Source organism: Anser cygnoides, chromosome 5 (genome assembly GCF_040182565.1).
Source record: "Anser cygnoides isolate HZ-2024a breed goose chromosome 5, Taihu_goose_T2T_genome, whole genome shotgun sequence".
Classification (NCBI taxonomy): domain Eukaryota; kingdom Metazoa; phylum Chordata; class Aves; order Anseriformes; family Anatidae; genus Anser; species Anser cygnoides.
Genome location: NC_089877.1, coordinates 2,431,510 through 2,454,014, shown reverse-complemented (window position 1 = coordinate 2,454,014; position 22,505 = coordinate 2,431,510). Strand labels below are relative to the sequence as shown.

The window sequence follows — 22,505 nt, the reverse complement described above, 5'->3', positions numbered from 1 at the left end:
AAGGAGTTAATGCATGACAATACTTGTTAAAAGAAAGATGTTAAAATCAGTTCCTATCATTTTGAATATCAAAACTCACATATGCAGCAGTTAAAATGATCTAAAGAAACATTAACTAAATGTTCTACCTGCTGAACAACTGCTCATTCCTCATGTTGTTTTGTAAAGGATTTTGACCTTTATCAGGCATTGTGGAAACCTAATTCTTTCCATCATCAGGAAGCCACAGCTAAGCTGCTTGAAGCACTTGCACCATTTGTGCAGACTAGTTCCAATGCATTTTTACAGCACTCCCTCAGAACTGAGAGTGCAGTCTCTCTCAGCTCATCCATACTTAAAATATGCTCTTATTATAAAAGGTTTTAAAAACAAGTAACAAATTTTTAAATAGATGCATGTATTTTTTCTCCTTAAAGTGAAGAACAAGCTTGCATAGCTTTTTCTTAAAAAGGAGCAAAACTGATGAGAATGATAAAGCCATTTCTCTTAAAATTCAGACAACAGTATTTGTCTCATATATAGCTGTCCTAACAACTGTCTTTAATCAAAAGCACCTTTATGATTATCTTATATGCCAAAATAAGAAGTACAGAAAAGGGCAAGTATGTCTTCATAAAAATTTTTGTTTCTGACACTGCCCTTTGAAAATAAATAACCAGCTTTCAGTATGAAACACTGCCTTACATAGCCTACAAAACTAAGGGAATAAAAAAATATATGGGGGGAGAGTTAAAATTTTACCTAGTGCTTGCATATTTATTAATCCTACATTTGAATGAAACCAATGCCAATTCATGCCAGGAATATATAGAGACATATGGGTATACCTACTAGGTATAGGCCTATTGCAGCTGAAACAGAAGACAAAAATAGCAGTGCCTACAATTCATTGCATGCTGTACCGTTTCAAATGGAAGTAAAACTACTCCGTCTTTACAGGGAAAAGGAAAGCAAGCATTATCACTGTGAGAAAATGCATACTTCTGAGGTCAAACCCACACAGTGATATCAGCACAAATTCTGCCACTGTTTTTAGTAGGAGCTGGATAAAGCATCAAGTGGCTACATCCAAATTCCTGTCCTGTTCAAAGCTGTACTCACAGTTCACCAAAAACCAGGGCCTGACAAAATACTTGTTATTTAAAAGGGAATGCAAGCATTCCTTTAAATGTTTTGACACTCATTTCCATGAGTTTACCAAGAAATGTTGCTATTAGAAATATTACTCTGAACAGCCAGATCATAAGACCAGCATGTTACTTTTTGTAATTATTATTAGCTATTGAAGGCAGCTTTTATTTATCCTTTTCTTCCCCTGCCTTAGTTATGATGACTCATTTTCTCCTCTCATACAGACTAGTTAAACAGCAGATTAAATTTTCCCTCTCAGATCCTCAGGATGGTTACTATCTATCAAACAGCTTACTTCCTGCAGAAAAATACAAGCAGATGTCATGTTATGACATGTGCAACAAGACAATTAGAACACAAGTGTAAAAGTAGTTTTTCAGCTATAAATAAACTGGCTGTAACAGTAATTAGCATTGCCATCACTCCAATTTTTTGTTACACATTATAAAACTGTATTGCTATAAAAAATGCATCACTTGATATTTACTGTTTGTAACTATATTACTCTGCAATACAACAAAAACCATCCAAATAAAAAAATCATCTTGGCTGTAAACTAACAGTACCTGATTTCTAAAATCCTATTCAACTATAATTTCTGCCTTGCTCTTCTGGTTCTGCACAGACAAATACACTGCTGTTTTACTTTCACTTAAAATGACTTAGGCTTGAATGTGCTACAGATTTTGTAGTTCAAATGCAGGCTAAAAAAACAAACCAAAAAAAGTTTCCCAGAAAAGAACCATCTCACAAAGAGAAACTTAACTACAATAGGATTACTTAAACATCTGATGCTCTGGAGCACTGTGCTATTAGAAGAATGTTGAATTCTTGTGGTTCTTTTTCTTCTCTGGGTTTCAACATCGAAACCCAAATGAAATCAATGGAAGCGTGCTTAGGAAACGCTTTTATGGCTTGTTTACTAGTATCCTGGCAAGTGGTAATGACAGGAAGACTACGCAAGGGGGAGGAAAAGGAGAAGGGCAGTAGCAGCAGGAAAGATAGCTAAACATCAGGAAACTAAAATACAGTCACTTTATCCCACCATGGCAGGCTCCATTTACAAATGCTTACTTGCCTAAAACTTAATGAGAATTCTAAGACATTGAATTTCACATAAAAATTTAAAAATTGTCATGACAAAAGTCAAAACCTTGGATTTTGATTTTTATGCAATGTTCTCAAATAGTTTTTAAAAGCATTAAGAATTACACCACTTCTGAATACTCAGCAAAAGGAAGAAGCCAACCAATACAACACAGCTAGATGCTAACTTGCAACTTAATTACGATTCCGTAAATTATTACTTTTTATTTGATTATCACAGCAGCTAGGCCATATCAGAAACAAATCACAGAAAATTATAATTGAGTAAACTGATATTCTGTGTACCATTTGGTACTTGAACAGCTATAATCTTGATAACTTCTTTACTGTAGTTTCATGATTCACTTCTCTACGTATTTCATTTAAGTGTATCGAATTGTTATTGTCATAAATAGCCTCCCATCTGAGCATCTCTTCTTCATCCACACCCACTGCCTGCAGCTATCATAACCTCTATGAACACTCAAATACCTTGCAGCAATCTCGTTAAAATCCTTGTCTGCCAATTATGATCCCCCAAAGAAAATTCCAGACTTTTTCCCTACAGAGAATACAGCCAACTTTAGTAGTTGTGGTGGTATTTTGAAATTCTATCTGCTTCTGTTATTACTCAATTTCCTACACAACATACAGAAGTGATAACAATCTACTTCTCAATATTTGTCTTTTTAGAAAATATTAACATTTTCACTTTCTTCACAGGCATGTAGAAATTCAAAAGATCAGCTCTCATCTTTCAGAACTGGAGACTTTCATGCTCATGGCTGAAAGTGACAAAATGAGGAACATACAAAGGATATACACAGATGAGACAAAGACAAGAAAGAAAAAGAACTCCACAAGTTTCTATAGACATTGAATGAGGCAGCAGTGACTTGGAACAGTTCCTTCAGAGGTAAGTTATGATAGGAACAAGGGGGCAGAATTCCTAAAGATGTTTCTTTACATTTCAACTGGTATTCACAGATCCCCAGAGTTGCCTTCAGTGTCCTGTGCAGCCTCCAACAATCACCAATTGATCATTCTAGAGCAACAGAAGTCTTTCCGCCAGAGCTGAATCCAGAACCGCTCCACTATTCTACTCTTCGGGCACACTGAGATCTGCAATTGCTAATAATTCTCTGAAGGCTAACAGCTCAAGAGTAAATCTATTCAACATACCAGCTCCTTCTGTACATTCAGGATGACATAAGGAGACAAGTTCAAAAAAGAGCTGATTGATGAACAGATAGTGATACCCTTCAAAGCCAACTGCAAGCTTCCCCTCCTAAATACAGGTAACTATTAAACTTGGCAAACAAACATGGGGTTTTCCTATGAAGAAAATATCTGGCCAGTCCGAAGTTTAATAAAATTCTGTGCTTGTACTGAGCACTTGATACCTGCTTAACTATAGAACTCAGAGACAGGCAGCCACAGATAAGCTAACTTTTTTTAAAAAAAAGCGGGGAAGCAATCTACTTCCATAGCCAAATAAAATTGCACACACACCCCAAAGGAGGAGACATAAATTTTCACTTAATTTTCACCAAATAATAAAGTGTTCACAATACTCAGTCCTTAAAATTTACTGGTCATACAATATCCCTCCTATGTGTACTTTTGGTTGTTTTTTTCCTAGATCCTTACCCAGAAACTTTAAGCAAATTAAAAAATATGGACACAGATGTCAGCAGGCAAGTTCCATGGTATTTTGTCAAATACGAGGCAGCACATGCATTAGCAGCCATTTCCTCAATAGCACCTAACATTCTTATGAATAGAAATGGCACAATCAGAATACACTAAGGCTATGCCATTCCACTCAACCTTCCACAAATGCTTCATACCTGGACTGAAATTAAGTTCCCAAGGTTCATTGCAGGAGAACAACAACAACAAACACACAGCCCCCTTCCCCCCCCCCCCCCCCCCCAAATACTTATGATGATTTTTAAGATGTAATGTGAGGCAAGGTATAATCCAGCACAAGGACATATATAACATTTATATTCAACTATTTTCTTTTTACTTCCTCCACGTGAACCCTTAAAAATAAAGTGGGTGTAGAAGATTCCACCTTAGGCCAGACCTAAATTTCTAGGCCTAAGAATCTTGACTTTAGGCCCTCAGCTTCCCAAACACATTTGACCAACATAGAATAACACCAAAGAGAATGAGTCTCCCAAAACAACAACAAAATCAGGAATACCATGCCTCCACGAAACCCCTACACAATGCCCACCATCACCAGGAGACTCATCCCAGCACTCATATGATATAGGATTTCTTCTGCCTTCCCACAGGAAACCAGACTGATCCTCCCATCCATCTTCAGAAAAGCAATTATGTGCTACTGCTTCACTGCTCCCTTCTTCCAAGCTTTCTGCATCCGGAAAGCAAAGCCATTATAAGGAGCACTATTTCTTAAACCACAGTCTGTCACATTCCTCAGAGGTGGAGGACATAAACACAGTAGAGACAAACAATACAACCAATGCCGCTACTTTGTATATTCAATGTTGCTGGCTCCACCTTCCCACCCATAGAAGCAGCTGCCAGTTACTTCCCACCCTTTAAGTACTGACTTAAGCCACCTTCATGAAAGAAGTTTTGCATTTAGCAAACAGGTTTAACAAACTAGTCAGGATTTACTAAGTATAACAAGAAGGTGCAATGTTTAAACATTCAGCATAGGATTTCATCCATTTCCAGGTACCTTTCATTTGCTCAGTAGGAGGATTGTACTTTTCAAACACGTACGCTGCTCACATGTTTGTAGCTGTATATATAAACATCGTATGTAACAACTCTACCAAGTTTACAAAGGTTTGTTAATACACTAATAAAAACCTTACTATTTTTGCAGTCATAGCTTAGACAACATGGATGCTGCTCATGCAGCACACAGCTTAGTACATGTATGTACTTAGGTCTTCAGATCTGCAATAAGTAGCCCTACAAGCTGAGGCAGGAGAAGTTTAGGCTGGACATCAGGAAGAGGTTCTTCACCGAGAGGGTTGTCGCACACTGGAACAGGCTCCCCAGGGAAGTAGTCACTGCACCAAGCCTGCCTGAATTTAAGAAGCGATTGGACTGTGCACTTAGTCACATGGTCTGAAATTTTGGGTAGACCTGTGCGGTGTCAGGAGTTGGACTTGATGATCCTTATGGGTCCCTTCCAACTCGGGATATTCTATGATACAATCCATTGCATTTAACTCTGTGTAAGCCATTTTCTCACTCAGACCGCAAAACATCTTGCATTCTTAATGGTGCCTCCAAAATAGCAATCCTTCCCATCACACATATTGCTTGAGTTGTTCTGGTATCACACAGAACACAAATGGTACAGAAAGCACTGCGTTAGCAGCATATACATACTAAGTTAGCAGGCTTGTGTATTCCCACATCAGCTGTGCACTGTCTTATCTTCTTCGCAAGTAAACAGGGTTAGCATTGGCTGTTCAACGTTTATGGTTTTGAACTGCCAAGTCAAGATATAAGCACAAGCACTACAGTATCCTTGAATTGGTGTTCTGAGTCTCCAAACAGACTTGAGAAAGTGTCAGAAAAAACTTCTGAAGTGATTTGCCTATTATTAGTCCATAAAAGCAAAGTCGCTTTTTTTTTTTTTCCTCCACCCCAGATCAAAGTAGCTACTCCCCACTGCTCAAGTCATGCATACACTACAGACATTTAACCACTACATAATTGCACAGAATTACAGATTTTTAAAATATATATGTATATATTTAAGTTATCTCAGGAATAAGTAAGTGAAGACAACTTTAAAAATAGATTACTTAAATAATAGTGGCTCATCAATTATTCTTCAGTGCTCTACCATCTGCTCAGTACCAAGTGTCTATGTCTACTTGAAATGTTGCAAAAAAAATTTTAAGAAGTTATTCTATGATATATCTGTGAGTATAGTTACTGGTTTAGAATTTAGTTGAATTTAAAAGCCTTAAAGCCTCAGAATCCCATCAAGGCTGTCACTTTGCAGAATCAGACAGACATACCTCACTTCTGGAAACCATAGCCATTCAAGTATTTTATCATTTCTTAGAAAAAGTTACACAAGATTATAATTAGATTGACAAATGCCTAAGAGAATGAAAGAAAGGCAAAAGGCTTGCCTTATTCCTTTATATGGTCGCTCTGTCTACATTCCACAAGCTAAACAACTCCCATAGATAATCCACCATTACCAGCAGTGAAAGTCTTTCCAAAGTAAATGGAAAATTCCTACCAATTTTATCCTCAGAAAGACCTGCAGCAGAGCACCTAAATAAAACCTTTCTTATGAGATATACTGATCTGATCTGTTTGCTTTTATAAAGTTTTAGATAATTAACTACAGAGATTTAGGAAGACATAACATACACAGTTGCTTCCAATTCCAGGAATCCAAGAAACATGTTTACAAGTGCCTATACAAGTGCTTATAAGAAACCCCCCGCATCCTTTTTTTTTTTTTAAAAAAAAAAAGACTCCAAATAAATTTGGGGAAAGATTTAAAATTCATTCTACTGTATCCCACAGTAAAAAAGTATTTGAACATCCTTGTTGGTAAATCCCACTGATTATTTTAAATTAGTTTTTTGGAACAAAAGTCAAGTTGTCAAAACAAAAGCAGCACCTTGGATGTCAACCTCTTCTGTGTAATAAAGAGCTTAACTCTTCCTTAAAAACTGCTAAGGCAACATATGGGTAATTTCACAGAAAAGTGTCACAAGCCACAGTCCAAAGGAAGAAAGCTAAAAATAAACCAATATCCTTTTCTGTTCCTCATCCCATTAGAACAGTAACAGAATATAAACTGAAAAGGGTCCAACTGGTCATCACAGAACATAGGTACACCAAAAGAGTCACAATGAAGTTTTATAATATTAAGATAACAGAAAAGATCACAAAGTAGCCCCAATAATTCACTATGAAATTGAAGACTGAAGTAAAGCTTGTCATGTAAAGCCAGACACCTTTTTGGTTTTTTTTTGTTTGTTTGTTTGTTTTTGTTTTTTTTTTTTTTTTTGAAAGAGTGCACAAGACAAAATTTTTATATGCAAGTACAAAATTGCTTGGCAGCCATTTGAAAGCAACAAACTAGAGCTAAGGAGGGGAACCCCAAAACACAGGATGTTATACAGAGGATCTATAGTGTTTCATGCTTCAGCCTAGTCGATTAGAAATAACTTTGATCTCAGTCATAGCTAAAATCATTACTAGTTTTCCTTGTAGATTTAACACCCACTCTAAAAGCATTAGAGGTATGCTCCTTTTGCAGTATAACAAGGGTAGTTTGCCTGCTTTCCCACATAATTTCATGTATCTCAGCTCTTTCCTGTTACTGGGTGATACAATGAATGGCCTTGCATTCCTTTCTACCAACAACACTCACTGCAAGAAGGACTGTCATCAGGAGTGATGAATGTGCTGTTGCTTACTGTAGTGTTCACTGCTGTACCTTGGGACTTGAGAGTAATAATTTAAAGGCCATTCACATTGTTAAGATTTGGTCAATTCTTCATCATTGCCCCTGATCTCCCTTTTGAGCTACACTTACTGGAGGAGAGAGGGAAGTGTACAGTAGGGGCCTTTCCCACATTAACACTGCTGAAACTGTAAAGCTGTGAATTTTGTGTTGCCAGAAGCCCAGGTATTACACGCTCACAGTTGGGACGCAGAGTAGCCGGCTTTCATCATTAACAGCTTTCTCAAGCTGATTTTTCCTTCTCTATACCTTGCATGGCCCCAAGTCTTCTATACCATACAACATTTAAAACTCCATACATATGTTATTTCTTGCCTCCAGGTCATCATCTTCCAATCACACTCAGCTGTCATGCTACCTTCACAGATGTTTAAGGCTACTTGTATTCTACAGCTAGTATTTCTCATCTGTACTTTTAAGATAAAACTTTATTTTTTTTCCATATTTCAATAATCAATCTCTGAAGATGAGAAAAACTAAGACTTAAAATATTTAAAATCAAGGATATTTCTAAATTTTATAAACATTGTTAATTTTCATATAATGTACTAACTTGAGTACATTTTCTCACTTCACATAATTATTACATGACAAACTTTCCCATTCACTGAAGAAAAACACTCCTTGTCCATGACAGATATATTGACTACTTCTTTGGATCCATCTCCAACTTTTACACTAATTGGATAATTCTAACAGTAGCACAAAGAGCAGTCTCATGCTGCTCCAGGAACCAGAGACTCATGGAAACAGTGCTGATACGCAAAGTGGGCCCACCCAAGCTGTGCAGGTCTGGAAGCAGCATAGCTTCTAAACAATCATATAATCCCTGCCAGAGTTCTGATCACAAGCAAAGACATACCATACCCAAGCTCTGCTGGGTACTGATAACAGAGCAATGCTTACCTCGCCTGTACTCACTTAAGGTCCCTGCAGCACTTTGTAGACTTCATTCAATTCCACATCAACTGCTATTTTCTCTTGAAGGATACATACACAGCAACGCCCAAAATGCTTGTGGCTCATGTGACGCATTTGTCTAAGCTAGTTTCAACTAATTTGTTTGGATAGTTGCCAGGAATCTAAACTGCTGATTTAACTGAACCCCATTGCTTATGTTAATGGGGTAGAGAATAGCTGTTTTTCCAGAAGTTCCATCATGCAAGATGCATTTATGACTAACATGAACCACATGTTTATTTCTCAACACCCTATAAATGATGTTTGGCTATGGTAATTTACCAAATTTATAATGAAAATTCAAAACAGCTAGATGAAATTTAGCATTAAGTAACAAAACTAAGCGTGATGGCATATTGCTAAGTTTCTTATTCTACAATATGTCTTAAAGACAAAACAAGTATATTTTATTGAGTGCTACAGTACTAGAACATTAGCCTCTTAACTGCAGTATAAATGACTTCTTCATACTAAAGAGGTTATTAAAGTTACAGTTTTGAAAGTTTGATTCCACCTAAATTGAAAACACAATTACAGACCAGCAGTCATTCAATACCTGTATAAGAACACTCATTCGTTTCATTCTTTATTTATAAAAAGTAATCTAAATTTTAGTCTTCTGAAACACACAGAAAGCTGCAAACACTGCAAACAGTATTGCACAATTAAAGCTGAGCCTCTCATACCCTTACAATAATTATTACTTGTTCCTGCAACACAAAAATTAACTTTAGCACAGTAGATAACTTAATACGTTAGTAAGTCCCATGTAAATTAGAGGAATAGGAGATCTTTTGTTATTAAACAACACACCTCTCTCAAGGATACTGCAAACAATATTTGCAGTCTGGTCAATTTATTAAAGGCTTCTGCTAGAGTTGGAAAGTCATAGACAGGGCAACTGTCTTAACATAGCCAATCCTAACTCTAGATTTTCTACAGTTAAAAATAGTTTTATTAATAAAGTTGACAAGGACATAGAAGTTAAGCTAGCTATTTTCTGGCCTTGTAAGCAAAAATGGCTAAGGGGCTTTTTTCCTTTTATATTCAGAAAAAATAACTACACTAGCACTGGTCATGTTTTGCATTCAGTCTCACAACTGGATGCAATAGCGGTTTCGAGGGAAAACTAACCTGACTGCAGGCTGTTATAGAATAACTAACAATATAGAGAAATCACCATAGATACAATCAATTATATCTAACTTCAAATTTGGCTTCCTGAGATAAGGATCAAACAGATGACCTTCAGAGATACTTCTCATTGTAAGTTATTCTGTGATTCTATGAAGAGGAACTGGAATAACAAAGACAATACTTTTTTTTTTTTTTTTTTAAATATAAAGCACTTCTATTTATACCTCAATACTGCCCTCTGTCGATATTCACACTGCTTGATTATCTACAGACACACATTGTGAGGCTATATTGTGTGCATTAACACTTTTCCTGCACATGAAGGAAGGAAATTTAATTGAAAAATGCTCTTTCTTTAACATTCAAAAAAGTATGCTAGGCTGAATCTCTAGGTTTACAGTAATGGACAATACAGATCAATACCTTTAAGATGCCAGTTTGGAAAAAGTATATATATTTAAGGACAAAGTAGGTCTGCTCTCCCTCACGTCATAACAGTTTAGGATGCTTTACAGCATTCGTCAATGCTCTGAAACAACCCTATCCAGAGCATATAAAAAGATTTAACAACAGTCTGCATGGGTCACTTGGAGGAGAAGATTAAAAGAGGATATTGTGGAGAAATCTCCCAAACATAGAAGATCAGAGTGATCAGAAGAATTGGCAGCCATTCACTTCCAGCAGCCTGAGCTATAGTTTTACATATACAAGATGGTACAAGTGAAAGGGAAAAGAACTTGGTAAACCTACAGTCTTTAATAAATAAACTGTTATTGTGCAATTGTCACTAACTCTTGGCAGGTTCTACTTAGGAGGACAAAACCAAAAACACTTGTAAAAAAAAAAAAAGGTAAGACACATTTGGAAAAAAAACAAAGACAACTTTTCTGAACACTTATCAACTTTATGGCTACTAAAGTTTCTTAGTTGTATAAGAATTGAATTGCTTCATTTGATATAAAGTTTTGCAGAAGGAATTCAAAGTTTTCCCTTCAAAACTTTTGGCCTACTTAAGTTTAATTTCTAGGCAAATTGATTCTTTTCTCCAGTGCTTACATTAGTGTCTAATCTTTGAAGAGCTCTGCAGAAGCATTCTGTTTTAGACATACCATTGCTAAATTTGTGCTTGACACTGTTTCAATGGTCAATAACAGATCATACTGATCTAATTGTGTTCCCTAGTTAATGAGTAAAAACAGCTTATTATAAATCACTTTGATTGACCTTTTCTGAGGAAAAGTAATACAGGTATTTTTAACTTAGGGTTAAGATCTATTAGGAGAAATATCTGCAGAGGAGACATCTACTCGTAGGTGAATTCAAAGGATTCAAGTTTTTCACATCTCTTATGACAGTGTTTCACAAAGCCTTTTGTGAAACCACAACTGTTTACTAACACAGCCAAATAGACTCCACCTACATGCTCGAGACACAATTTATACACATTACCTTAGAGAAAGGTAAAAACATCTTTCCTATGTACTGCTGAACAGGACATAACAGCATTAAATTTCAGGAAGTGAAATTCAGGCTAAATTTTCTGAAAAGTTTCAGCAGCAAAGTTCAACAATGAAACTGGTGATTATGAGAGGAGAATATTTACTATCACTACGGTTTAATCCAGATGAGTATCAGAATGTTTTTTGTGTACAGCCTCCATACAACATGTCACAGCTAAGTAGCGTATATTTTAAAAAAAATTAATAAACAACCCTTCCCACTGATAAAAAAGAGGGTTCTTTTTATATCACAAATATCAAAGACTAAAAAAATGAGAATCTTGGAGGCATACACACCTGTTTTTTCAGACTTCATTCACACAGCTGTCACATGTACTGTATCTGCCAATTTCACCTCCATCAGTCACCTATCTTGTTGAGCAGTGTCACATTTAGTTAACATGAAGGATTTACACCTGAACAATATTCAAGTGGTTAAAAGTGTTTACCTTATGAATTGTGCATTTTCAGCGTGTTATGAGTTACCATGCAAAATTTCAAATTGCAAAATAATGCGCTGAGATGCAAATGGAAGCCACCCTTTATCCAATGAGATAATAATTAGAAGGAGTAACTTGTGAAAGCAGAGTCTTCCTCCCTTTAAATAATCTGATCTGTGTATGTGCATAGTCACTTGACTGATATAAACAAACTTTTACTCACCCTTGCAGAAGCAACATAGTTCTGGGAATTTCTTTACTGGCTCCTGAATCAACAGGATTCTTGGTTAAGTTCCACCAGCAGCTTTATTAGTGGCAATGATGTGCAAGCTGGAAAGAACACAACTTAACGTTACATCCCAGGCTGAGCTTGCAGATGGAAACAGTTATATTTATAAACATGCTGCATCATGGACAGCAGCTTCAGCAGCAAAGGACTAAGTGACACTAGCAGTACTATTAGTGCTCTTTGGCAAGTGAAATCAGATCTGAGCTCTAGGCAGACAGCCACATCCAGCTGAGACAGAGAGGCCAGTTTGACTCCCCACATTAGTCAGTCTTACTCACTTAGAGAATGATACGTACTGTTCTATTAACATGCAAAACCAACAGTTTCCAGGCACGTTGCAATACAGTATTTCTAGCCTGGTAGCTTGTTACTCCTGTGAACTATAGCCTAGACTCCATTAACAACTCAGGTTGAGAATATTAAGTCCAGTATCTCCCTGTGTAACTAGCCTGATGTATCAGAAAATGGCTACTTAAAAAGGTACGTTGAAGAGAAGGAAAGGAACATCTGAAAAACATACAACAGTATACTATTTTTCTTTTCTAGATGCTCTGACCTACTTCTGGAAAGTTACAGTTCACGAGTACTTGTTCAATTAAATTACTTTTTACAGAGACATTAATTGCTGCTTACACACCATTACCCACTTACCGTACACCTTCAGAATTTGAGCAAGAAAGTACCCTCAGAGGAATGCACTGAAATATGTTGGATCTCAAAATAGGATTTGCTTCTGGCTGGTAACTGTTACTGGTTCTCTTCCGATCTGAGGCCTTAATGCAAGAAAGTAGTTAAGTACATGCCTAGTTAAGTTAAAAACATATGGCTCTACTTGCATGCATCAAGTTAATTGTAAACTTGAATTACATGTTGATATGAGGTATGAAAACAGTCTTCTACAAGTGTGGCATCCATCCACATTACTTCTCAAATAACCGAACAAAATGTCCCTGGCCTTCCAAGAAAAATGTGGAAATAAACACATGAAGTGCAAGACAGAAACACAGAACAGACATTTCATAAGTAAATTGATAGCTAGCCACACATTGCGCTGTTACAACAGAGCTTTAAAGTAGTCTGATTTATGCTTTTTCATAATTAGAGGATAACAATTTTTATATTATTAATATAAAGATGAATGTTAGGTTATTATATAGTAATTGGCATTTAAGTTTTAAGGTTTTTTTTTCATCTTGGGATAAATTAAAATACAGAAAATATTTCTAAACTTCACACTTAGTAATTAGTTACAGCAGAATAATAGTTTCTACCTTCGAGTAGAAAAAGATTAAAACTATTATCTTTTGCCTATAAAAAGATATTTTTTTTGCCTACAGCGTAAAGTTGTTGTACCCAGCAAGAATTACTGACTCTTATTAAAAAAGCATGAAAGATGTTAATGAAATATCAGAGATTCATATGTGTGCCAGGTGGGTATAATTATATGAAAGTACACTGAGAACAAAGTAAACCTCAATAAAGTCCCAAAATTTTGACAACTAATGCTGTGATTAAGAGTAATTACTCTTCAACTTACAGTCTTCTAGCAGTATTTCTGTTCAAGAAAAATGCATGAAATCTAAGTTTATGAATTCGTATAGACTGAAGAGCTAGGTTGCTCATGGTTTAATATTTTAAATATATATTATATGCTATGTTATAAAATGCTATATATCAAATACAAGATGTGTGCATAAGGAAGGGAAGGATAACGCTTCTGTGCATGTACATATACCTTACTTCAAAACACAAACTTTCCTATTTTAGCATTCCTCATTATGAAATTGATCTTAAAGGGTTCAGGGATCAGCTTTTAATAACAACTTTGTATGTTTACTCAAAAATATTAAAAAGACAGGTTCCAAAAAAATCAATAGAGGACCAAGACTTCCAAGCTTGGGTCTCCTATTTATATCTAAAAAATTTAGATATTCAGAACATTACACAGGCAGAAACTCAGAAAGTTTTGGAAACAGTAAAATCTTGTCACTCCTTATAATGCCTTAAATCAACACCTCTGAAATATAGGACAGACTGACAATGGTCATAATAATTTTTATTTTTCTTCTAAGGAAATGATATAAAAGATAAATGATACTGAGTTTCTGCAACATTTGTGACAGACAACGACATCTGTCACAGACTGTGACATTCCTCATGAAGACTTGGCATTTTACTCTTGATGTTTTCAAGCTCATTAGAAACAGGCTTTGAATTTTCTGAAAGTTTCTTGCAGCACACAGAACTCAAAATAAATTTTAAATTTTATTTTTTTAAACTAGATTGGGGGCATTTGTAGTCACAGAACACTAAACGGATTTTCTGATTTCATTTAGCAGGATAGAGGTCTACATAAAAAAGTCAGAGCACTGTTTTGTTTAAAGATTGCCACTAAGCACTTAAAATAGGTAAATCAAGAATTAATGTGGTTCTGTAGAAGACAGAGAAGGGACATAGAAGAAAAGTAAATAACCAGAGAAAAGACTATGGCTGTTAGAAACAAGAAAATAAATTACTTTTCGTATTTAATTTCTATGTATAGAAGTCAATATGTAGTTTATATTATAAAACAAGTTCATGAAAAGTACATTAAAAACAACCAGCCACCCACAGGAAGCAGTAAGATTTGTTGACATATTCCCAAAAGCTTTCTTCATCTTCAGGCTGATTCTCAGGCTTCATCCTTCCTGAGAACTTCAGCACAAGTGTTCATTGTTATTTTTGGAACTGACTTCTATACTCAAGTACTTGTTTGTATAATGCATTTTCCCTTCCTTAAACTTTCTGTTATCAAAATGCTTTTTAGAGAGCATACACAGATTTCAGCATGAAAAGAACTGCTTTAATAGTGACAAAAAGCAAGGAAAAATATTTTAAATAAGATGCAGTACCTCCACTGCTACTACAGCATTTTTCAAGTACAATGATAGGAGCAGAGTACATGGCTTTCTGTATCTATTCTGTAGTCTTGCTTTACCTTTGACTTCCAGTACAAAAATAGCTTTCCCTCGAATAAGGAGAGGTTGGCTTGCAGGAAAAAAGCTTAAAAATAATCCCTCTAGAATTGATATGGAAATTCTACTCTCCCCATGAGCTTCCCCCAGCCCTTCAAAAAGCATTTAAAATATATATATATATATTTTAAAACAGTAGAAGATGATGAAGATGCTAGATGTCAATGCCTCATACTGGGTTCGCTACTAATTGCTCTGTTAAGATGTTAGGTAATTTTGATCTATGTGTTTAGCAACTTCATTTGAAAGAACATTATATCAAACCTCAGGAATTTTCCCAGAAGAAAGCTTTGGCCAAGTATAAAGTCTCTATCTCCACTTCTTTCTTTCTTTTTTTTTTTTTTATAAAAACCTTTATCCTGTTCACATGCAAGTTTTTGTAAAATAAGGTGTTATAAAAGAAATATTATATACACAATGCCAAAACTCCCGAAGTTCATCATAAGTACATAAGTTAGGGGAAAAAACAATCTCTCTAGGTATAAAACTGATAAAGATCTTAAAAGACAATAATCCTTTCTAGCAAGTAACCTGTACTAAGGGATAGTTGAAATTTCAGCTCTGCAATTTCACCTGACAGCTCTACAGTCTTTAGAATAACCCACACATGCCCTACTAATTGCTGACATACATTTTAAATCTGTAATGCTACTGCATAACTCCTGAAAACAAGTCTTCACCAAAGGGGAAAAATCTCTTTGCTAGATACGTCTTTGTATAGGAGATGTTTAGCATTCAATTTCAATTTATCATTTAATAGTTGGGCATTTATCAATAACAGCTTCCCAAAATAAGTAAGCTTATTTTCAACATACTACAATAAGAATAAAAGGGAAGAAAATAAAGCCAAAAGAAAAATGCAAGACAACGATTTGGAAAAATACCAAACTTCACTGTACAGTACAAGCACAACTCCCTCTATGAACAGAAGCGACTGAAAATTAATCATTCTTTTTATTGCCTGAAGGTGGCAGTAATGATACCACACTCACAAAGCATTTCATGAACAGTATCGTATTTAGCAACTTTGGGTATTTTAATGATGAAAAATAACTTCATAGAATTATATTTTTACTGCTAGTTTTTTATGGTATCATTTGTTTCCCGTAAAATGTTGCCTCCTGCTACCTACAGCTGCCTCTCTACAGTTTTTAGGAATAATTCTATGAAGCAAAGCAAAACCAGGACTGTACTTTTCAAAAAAAAAAACACAACAAAACAAAACAAACACTTTTAAACTTGCTAAACAACATCTAAATGCAATAGGGATGGAAGAAGTCTATCAATACATAAGTTATCAGTGCAAAGACTGTTAACTGCAATAACAATTTTAAAGGACTAATTCACAGAAGCACTTGTTGCTAAGAATCACCCTATGGAAGCAAACCAGGATCAGAACAAGTTCTGTATCCACGGAAAAATAAACAGAAATTCTTCCCTAAACCCCACAGGAAGAATGCTAGTGGATAGAAATACAGCTGTAGCATCAGTTCCATGATATTCCCAAATACAAACGTGTCACAATTCACGCAACTCAGGCAAAATACAGCCAACCTTCAGATAATAAACACAAAGATGTATTTTTATGATAGAGCAGAGAAAGGAACCTCTAAAACACCATACTACTCAGTACGCTAGTGCTGGTTAAGAGAGTCTGTGAGGAAGTAGTTTTTAAGCCTTACAGAATACACTAGAATATTTAGAACATGTCTGCTGTTGAACTTGTTTTTGTGAAGCTATTCCTCCTTTTCGGGTCTTCAGGAGACAGAAGTTTTCATGCTTGAGACTGATGACGGAAGCTAAAACTCAAGTTACTTACTCTACTACTCTGTTAATATTTGTGGTGCTGGGAATTCAAGAAAACATGCTGTTAACGGAAACAAGACAGCTACTAAAGCCTAGCAAACCTAAAATTGACAAAGAGAGATCAGGAAGAATTTACTAGCACAGTTCAGCGTAAAATATAAGTGTTGCAGAATTTTATACCTTAGATACAAAAGCATTCTCTTCTCATCTTTGAATACATAATTTGCTTGTAAAACTCAAGTTATCACAGACACACCTTATAATACCGGTTGTTCTCTGGATACCCAGTGCCTTGAGCTGGTGGAAGGGGACAGGGAGCAGGACGTGGCCTTCGCTATCCATGAGGAAATGGTTGGCGACCTGCTACGGAGCTTGGATGTGCGCAAGTCGATGGGGCCGGATGGGATGCACCCAAGAGTACTGAAAGAACTGGCGGGGGAGCTGGCCGAGCCGCTTACCATCATTTATCGGCAGTCCTGGCTATCGGGGGAGGTCCCAGTTGACTGGCGGCTAGCCAATGTGACGCCCATCTATAAGAAGGGCCGGAGGGCAGACCTGGCGAACTACAGGCCTGTCAGTTTGACCTCAGTGCCAGGAAAGCTCATGGAGCAGATCATCTTGAGGGTCATCACGCGGCACTTGCAGGGCAAGCAGGCGATCAGGCCCAGTCAGCATGGGTTTATGAAAGGCAGGTCCTGCTTGACGAACCTGATCTCCTTCTATGACCAAGTGACGCGCTTGGTGGATGAGGAAAAGGCTGTGGATGTGGTTTACCTTGACCTCAGTAAGGCTTTTGACACAGTTCCCCACAACATTCTCCTCAAGAAACTGGCTGCTCGGGGCTTGGACTGGCGTACGCTTCGCTGGGTTAGAAACTGGCTGGATAGCCGGGCTCAGAGAGTTGTGGTGAATGGAGTCAAATCTGGTTGGAGGCCGGTCACTAGTGGTGTCCCCCAGGGCTCGGTACTGGGGCCGGTCCTCTTTAATATCTTTATTGATGATCTGGATGAGGGCGTCCAGTGCACCCTCAGTAAGTTTGCAGATGACACCAAGCTAAGTGCGTGTGTCGATCTGCTCGAGGGCAGGAAGGCTCTGCAGGAGGATCTGGATAGGCTGGACCGATGGGCTGAGGTCAACTGTATGAAGTTCAACAAGGCCAAGTGCCGGGTCCTGCACCTGGGGCACAAGAACCCCAAGCAGAGCTACAGGCTGGGAGATGAGTGGCTGGAAAGCTGCCTGGCCGAGAGGGACCTGGGAGTATTGGTTGATAGTCGGCTGAATATGAGCCAGCAGTGTGCCCAGGTGGCCAAGAAGGCCAACAGCATCCTGGCTTGCATAAGAAGCAGTGTGGCCAGCAGGTCTAGGGAGGTGATTGTCCCCCTGTACTTGGCTCTGGTGAGGCCGCACCTCGAGTACTGTGTTCAGTTTTGGGCCCCTCGCTACAGAAAGGACATGGACGTGCTCGAGCGAGTCCAGAAAAGGGCGACCAAGCTGGTGAGGGGTCTGGAGAACAAGTCTTACGAGGAGCGGCTGAGGGAGCTGGGCTTGTTCAGCCTCGAGAAGAGGAGGCTCGGGGGCGACCTTATCACTCTCTACAGTTACCTTAAAGGAGGCTGTAAAGAGGTGGGGGTTGGTCTGTTCTCCTACGTGCCTGGTGACAGGACGAGGGGGAATGGGCGAAAGTTGCGACAGGGGAGTTTTAGGTTGGATGTTAGGAAGTACTTCTTTACCGAAAGGGTTATTAAGCATTGGAATGGGCTGCCCAGGGAGGTGGTTGAGTCACCACCCCTGGAGGTCTTTAAAAGACGTTTAGATGTAGAGCTTAGCGATATGGTTTAGTGGAGTACTTAGTGTTAGGTCGGAGGTTGGACTCGATGATCTTGAGGTCTCTTCCAACCTAGAAATCTGTGATACTGTGATACTGTGATAATTTGCTTGTAAAACTCAAGTTATCACAGACACACCTTATGACTTTTACGCACAAAATACTTCTTTTGACTCCAGTAAATAATTAACTCAATTGGATCTAATTCTATTAAATACCTAAAAAAGAAAACTATTATACAGAAAAATCTGAGAAACAAAAAGAAGTTATTACTCCTTACAGCATATGTGAAAACAAATGTTGATAAACATGCAAGACATTTCAAAGGTTGTAAAAACATCACACCTTCAACAAAATATTAATATAAATATACACAAATATTAATAAATACCATCCATTCTTACAGCTCTACACTGCTTAACATCTACACTTCTTAACATTTTGTTAAAAGATAAAAAGACTAGTCACAAAACAATACCTATAACATTGTTCAAAGTACATTGAATACAGCTTGCTCTAGTTACTATAGAAATACTCTTCCTACTACTATGACAAAACTTTTAACTCCTTACTACAGGAAAGTTTAGGATTACAGCTAATTCAATAACTTCTAGAACATAGCTAACATTTTATCAGACTACCTAAAAAAAACCTGAGATGCTTATCAACTCAGTTGTTAATATTTTCCATTAATAAATAAAAAAGAGAGAGAAAAATCAAAAAAACAGAATTTTACCAAACCCACTTACCTTTTCTTCAACATACACACACACAACAGAAGGCCCAAAAGTGCATGAATAAGCTCTAATGACCCTGACCAGCCTTACCTGGTACATCCTGCCATACCCCACCTACAGGGCCCAGGGGCCCTATTTAAACTCAGCCCAGAAACTACAATTTCACCTGAGTTATAAGGCAGAAAACTTGCTTTGTAGTTCAGTCACAACTATGCATTTGCCTAGCCGTAGCTATTACTGATCTAGACCTTTTTCTAAAAACTTATGCTTCAGGTGAGGGCTTACCTTTTCAAGAAGAATCTACTTAGTAACTAATAGACTATTTAGATCTTGTTTGCTGTTGCTGTATGTGATTCTGCCTCACTGATGGGTGACCACCTTGACCTCAGATCTGCCCCATCATTATGGACTTATCTCATGTCTGCTATGCTCAGGTACACTGGGGTGAGTATCAGTTACCAAAACCTTGGCCCTGCTGGCCCTTGTCATGCTCAGTTTTTGGCTACTCTCCTTGAGGGAGCAGTTGGCCCTCACTGCTCCCTGATACAATCCTGAACTTTACAAAATGCAGTATAGTATCAGTTCTGTTTTCTATAGCTCTGAATGGAAAGGTTGCAAATGACTATTGGAACAACAATTCATACTACTTATACTCTGAAGATTTCTAAAACCTTTCCCATCTCTACTCCTTTCCCCCAGAATGCAATAAATAAATAAAGGGGGGGGGGGGGGGGGGGGACGACACTTTATCTAACAAAGTAAACAAGTTTTACTATTAGAACTACCATGCCCTGACCACTCACCTATTCTAAATGAAAGCTTAAGTGCATGCACCTCAAATACAAATAGCAATTGGTTTCCAAAGATTAATAATCAGGTAGGTGAAGGCCTTTTTATTCTGTTGTTAAAGTAGCTTAGTTGAGCTCATTTTACATTCCTGAAAAAGGCTTAAAATTACATGTGGTAGTGATTTTTTAAATCTTTTCTGCTGTCTATATTGTTATAACGCATTGCAAGTACAACTTCAATTTGCTATAGATTTATTATTTATATCAATACTTTTGATATAACAATCCAAGTTTAAAAGTACTAATTTAAATTTTCATAATTGGTTTTAATGAAATAAAAACACAGGACAGCAAGAGAAATAGTCACATTTCTTGAAATGTTTTTAAGAACTTAGTGGGGAAAAAAAACAAACATGTTATGCTCCTTCAGCTCGTACAATCTTTTATACATTAGATAGGTTCTACATACCTGGTAGTGATTTATTGCTTTCTGTGTATCTGGAGAGAAGGACACTGCCTGCTTTCAAATGCAAATAGGAGAAGGTCAGTAGAGTTTGCTATATATACACTGTAGCAGTAATAAAGTTTTAAACAAAATGTCTTGTCAGATTTATCCTCAAAAAGCAAGAATATTTTTTTTCTTCTAACTTTGGTTTAATATTCTTAAGGCATTATTCTATAAAATCTTTCATGTAAGCTAGCTAGCTTTTTTCTGTGGAAAAAAAAAACATGGAAACCACAGAAACTGATGAAAAAACACCCTGGGAACATACTGCCTAAGTCTTTCTTCAGTCCAAATTGCTTCAACATTCATTATCAGATCTAAGTAACAGTTTTTGTGAAAAAAATGGCTTATAAATCAGAAAGAAGGCTTAAGATCTTTATCATCATCTTGCTCTGTATAATATTTTTGGCATCTTTTTAATTAAAACCACCATTTTTTGAGCACATGCTTTAATTCTTTCTATTAATTTTGGTGTCACTCCACTTTCTTGTCCCATGTTGAAGTTGCTCTACAAAACATATTTATGGTATATATGGAGCTCAAGGAGACATGGTAGTTACACTTTATTGGACCTGGCAATTCAGTTCAGAATAATTAGTGCTCAAATAAACGTTCAAATTCAAAATGTTAAGTAATTAAAAATATTAATTCTGCTGCAGAAAGCAACTGATACTACAAGTTATTTAATACTATACTACATACTATTATAGTAATTTTAAAGTAATTTTAAAATAAAACTTAACAATTTTAATGTTTTACAGTTATGACATTCTGTTCAGTCAAAATTCTGTATTATGTGGATGGTTACCTACAGGCCAAAGTCAAGTTTGCTTTAGGGTTTAATAGGCTGTGTAAGTAATATGTCACTTTTTCTAATCTCAGTAGAAATGCAATAGGAGCTTTTAGTCTTACTAGTCTTTTTTTCCTTGGTACAGCTTCAGAAATACTTAAGATTTGTTCAATGTTGCTATACATCCCATGTTTTATGTAAACTCATCAATACATGTGCTGTGCTAACTGGAAAAGTTTAGGAACCCAATTCTGTAATTTCTTCTTTACTCATGCACCTCCACACAGCTGAATGGGCCTGCCACACAAAACAAGCTCAAGGATCAGTAGCCAGGTTCAAAAATGTTTTAGGTTCAGTATCTGTAATTAAAAACACTTAGATAATTTGAAAATTAATACTTGGCTAAGTTGTACCTAGAAAATTGCAAATATGTATTAACGATGCTACGCTACCTGAGCTAGTCAGATAACACGTATCTGGATTTATAAAGTGATTGTTTTTCCACCAAGATAGGAAAAATCCACACTTTTTAATACGTTCAGTTGGAAGTCTTTAGCGTTTTAAAAAAGTCACGGGACGTTCCCTGAGGGAATCATGATCTCACAAGCAGAGAGCAACCAGGCGCCACCTGTTGAATTTATCAGTGTGTGTGAATAAATACACAGTGTGACCCTGTGTGTATACTTGTGTAGGTCAGCACGACACACACATACACCTGCCCGCAAGCCCCCATTGCGCCCCAACGGCGTCCTGAAGGAGCCGCTCCCACGTAAGGGGTCGGTGCCTGTCGGAGAGCGGCGGGAGGCGCCGCGAGCACGGGTCCCGGGTCCCAGCCGCTCGCTGAGGGGCGCCCGCGAGGCCGCCGTTACCTCAGCAACGCGGCCGCGCGCGCACCAGCACTCCGGAGCCTTCCCGCCTCCCGTCGCGCGGGTGCGAGGCGGCCCTCGCGGCCGGTTCTTCGCGGCGATTGGCTCGCTGCGTCTCGGGGGCGGAGCCGGGCC

The 22,505-nt window shown here is 37.3% G+C and overlaps 1 protein-coding gene across 26 annotated transcripts in view; it reads right to left on the bottom strand.

Moving 5' to 3' along the window:
* IRAG1 (inositol 1,4,5-triphosphate receptor associated 1) overlaps window positions 1–22,503 on the bottom strand; it is a 109,374-nt gene extending 86,871 nt beyond the window's left edge. For 15 of the 26 annotated variants that reach the window (XM_066997304.1, XM_066997314.1, XM_066997321.1 and 12 more), the window contains exons 1-5: window positions 22,218–22,359; window positions 21,957–22,132; window positions 20,679–20,726; window positions 12,691–12,812; window positions 11,974–12,080 (exon numbers count right to left, since the gene is read on the bottom strand). The gene's annotated coding sequence lies outside the window, so the exon portion shown is untranslated. The other 11 variants (XM_066997339.1, XM_066997340.1, XM_066997308.1 and 8 more) reach the window with 10 other exon arrangements.
* Between the last annotated feature and the right edge of the window lie 2 nt (window positions 22,504–22,505).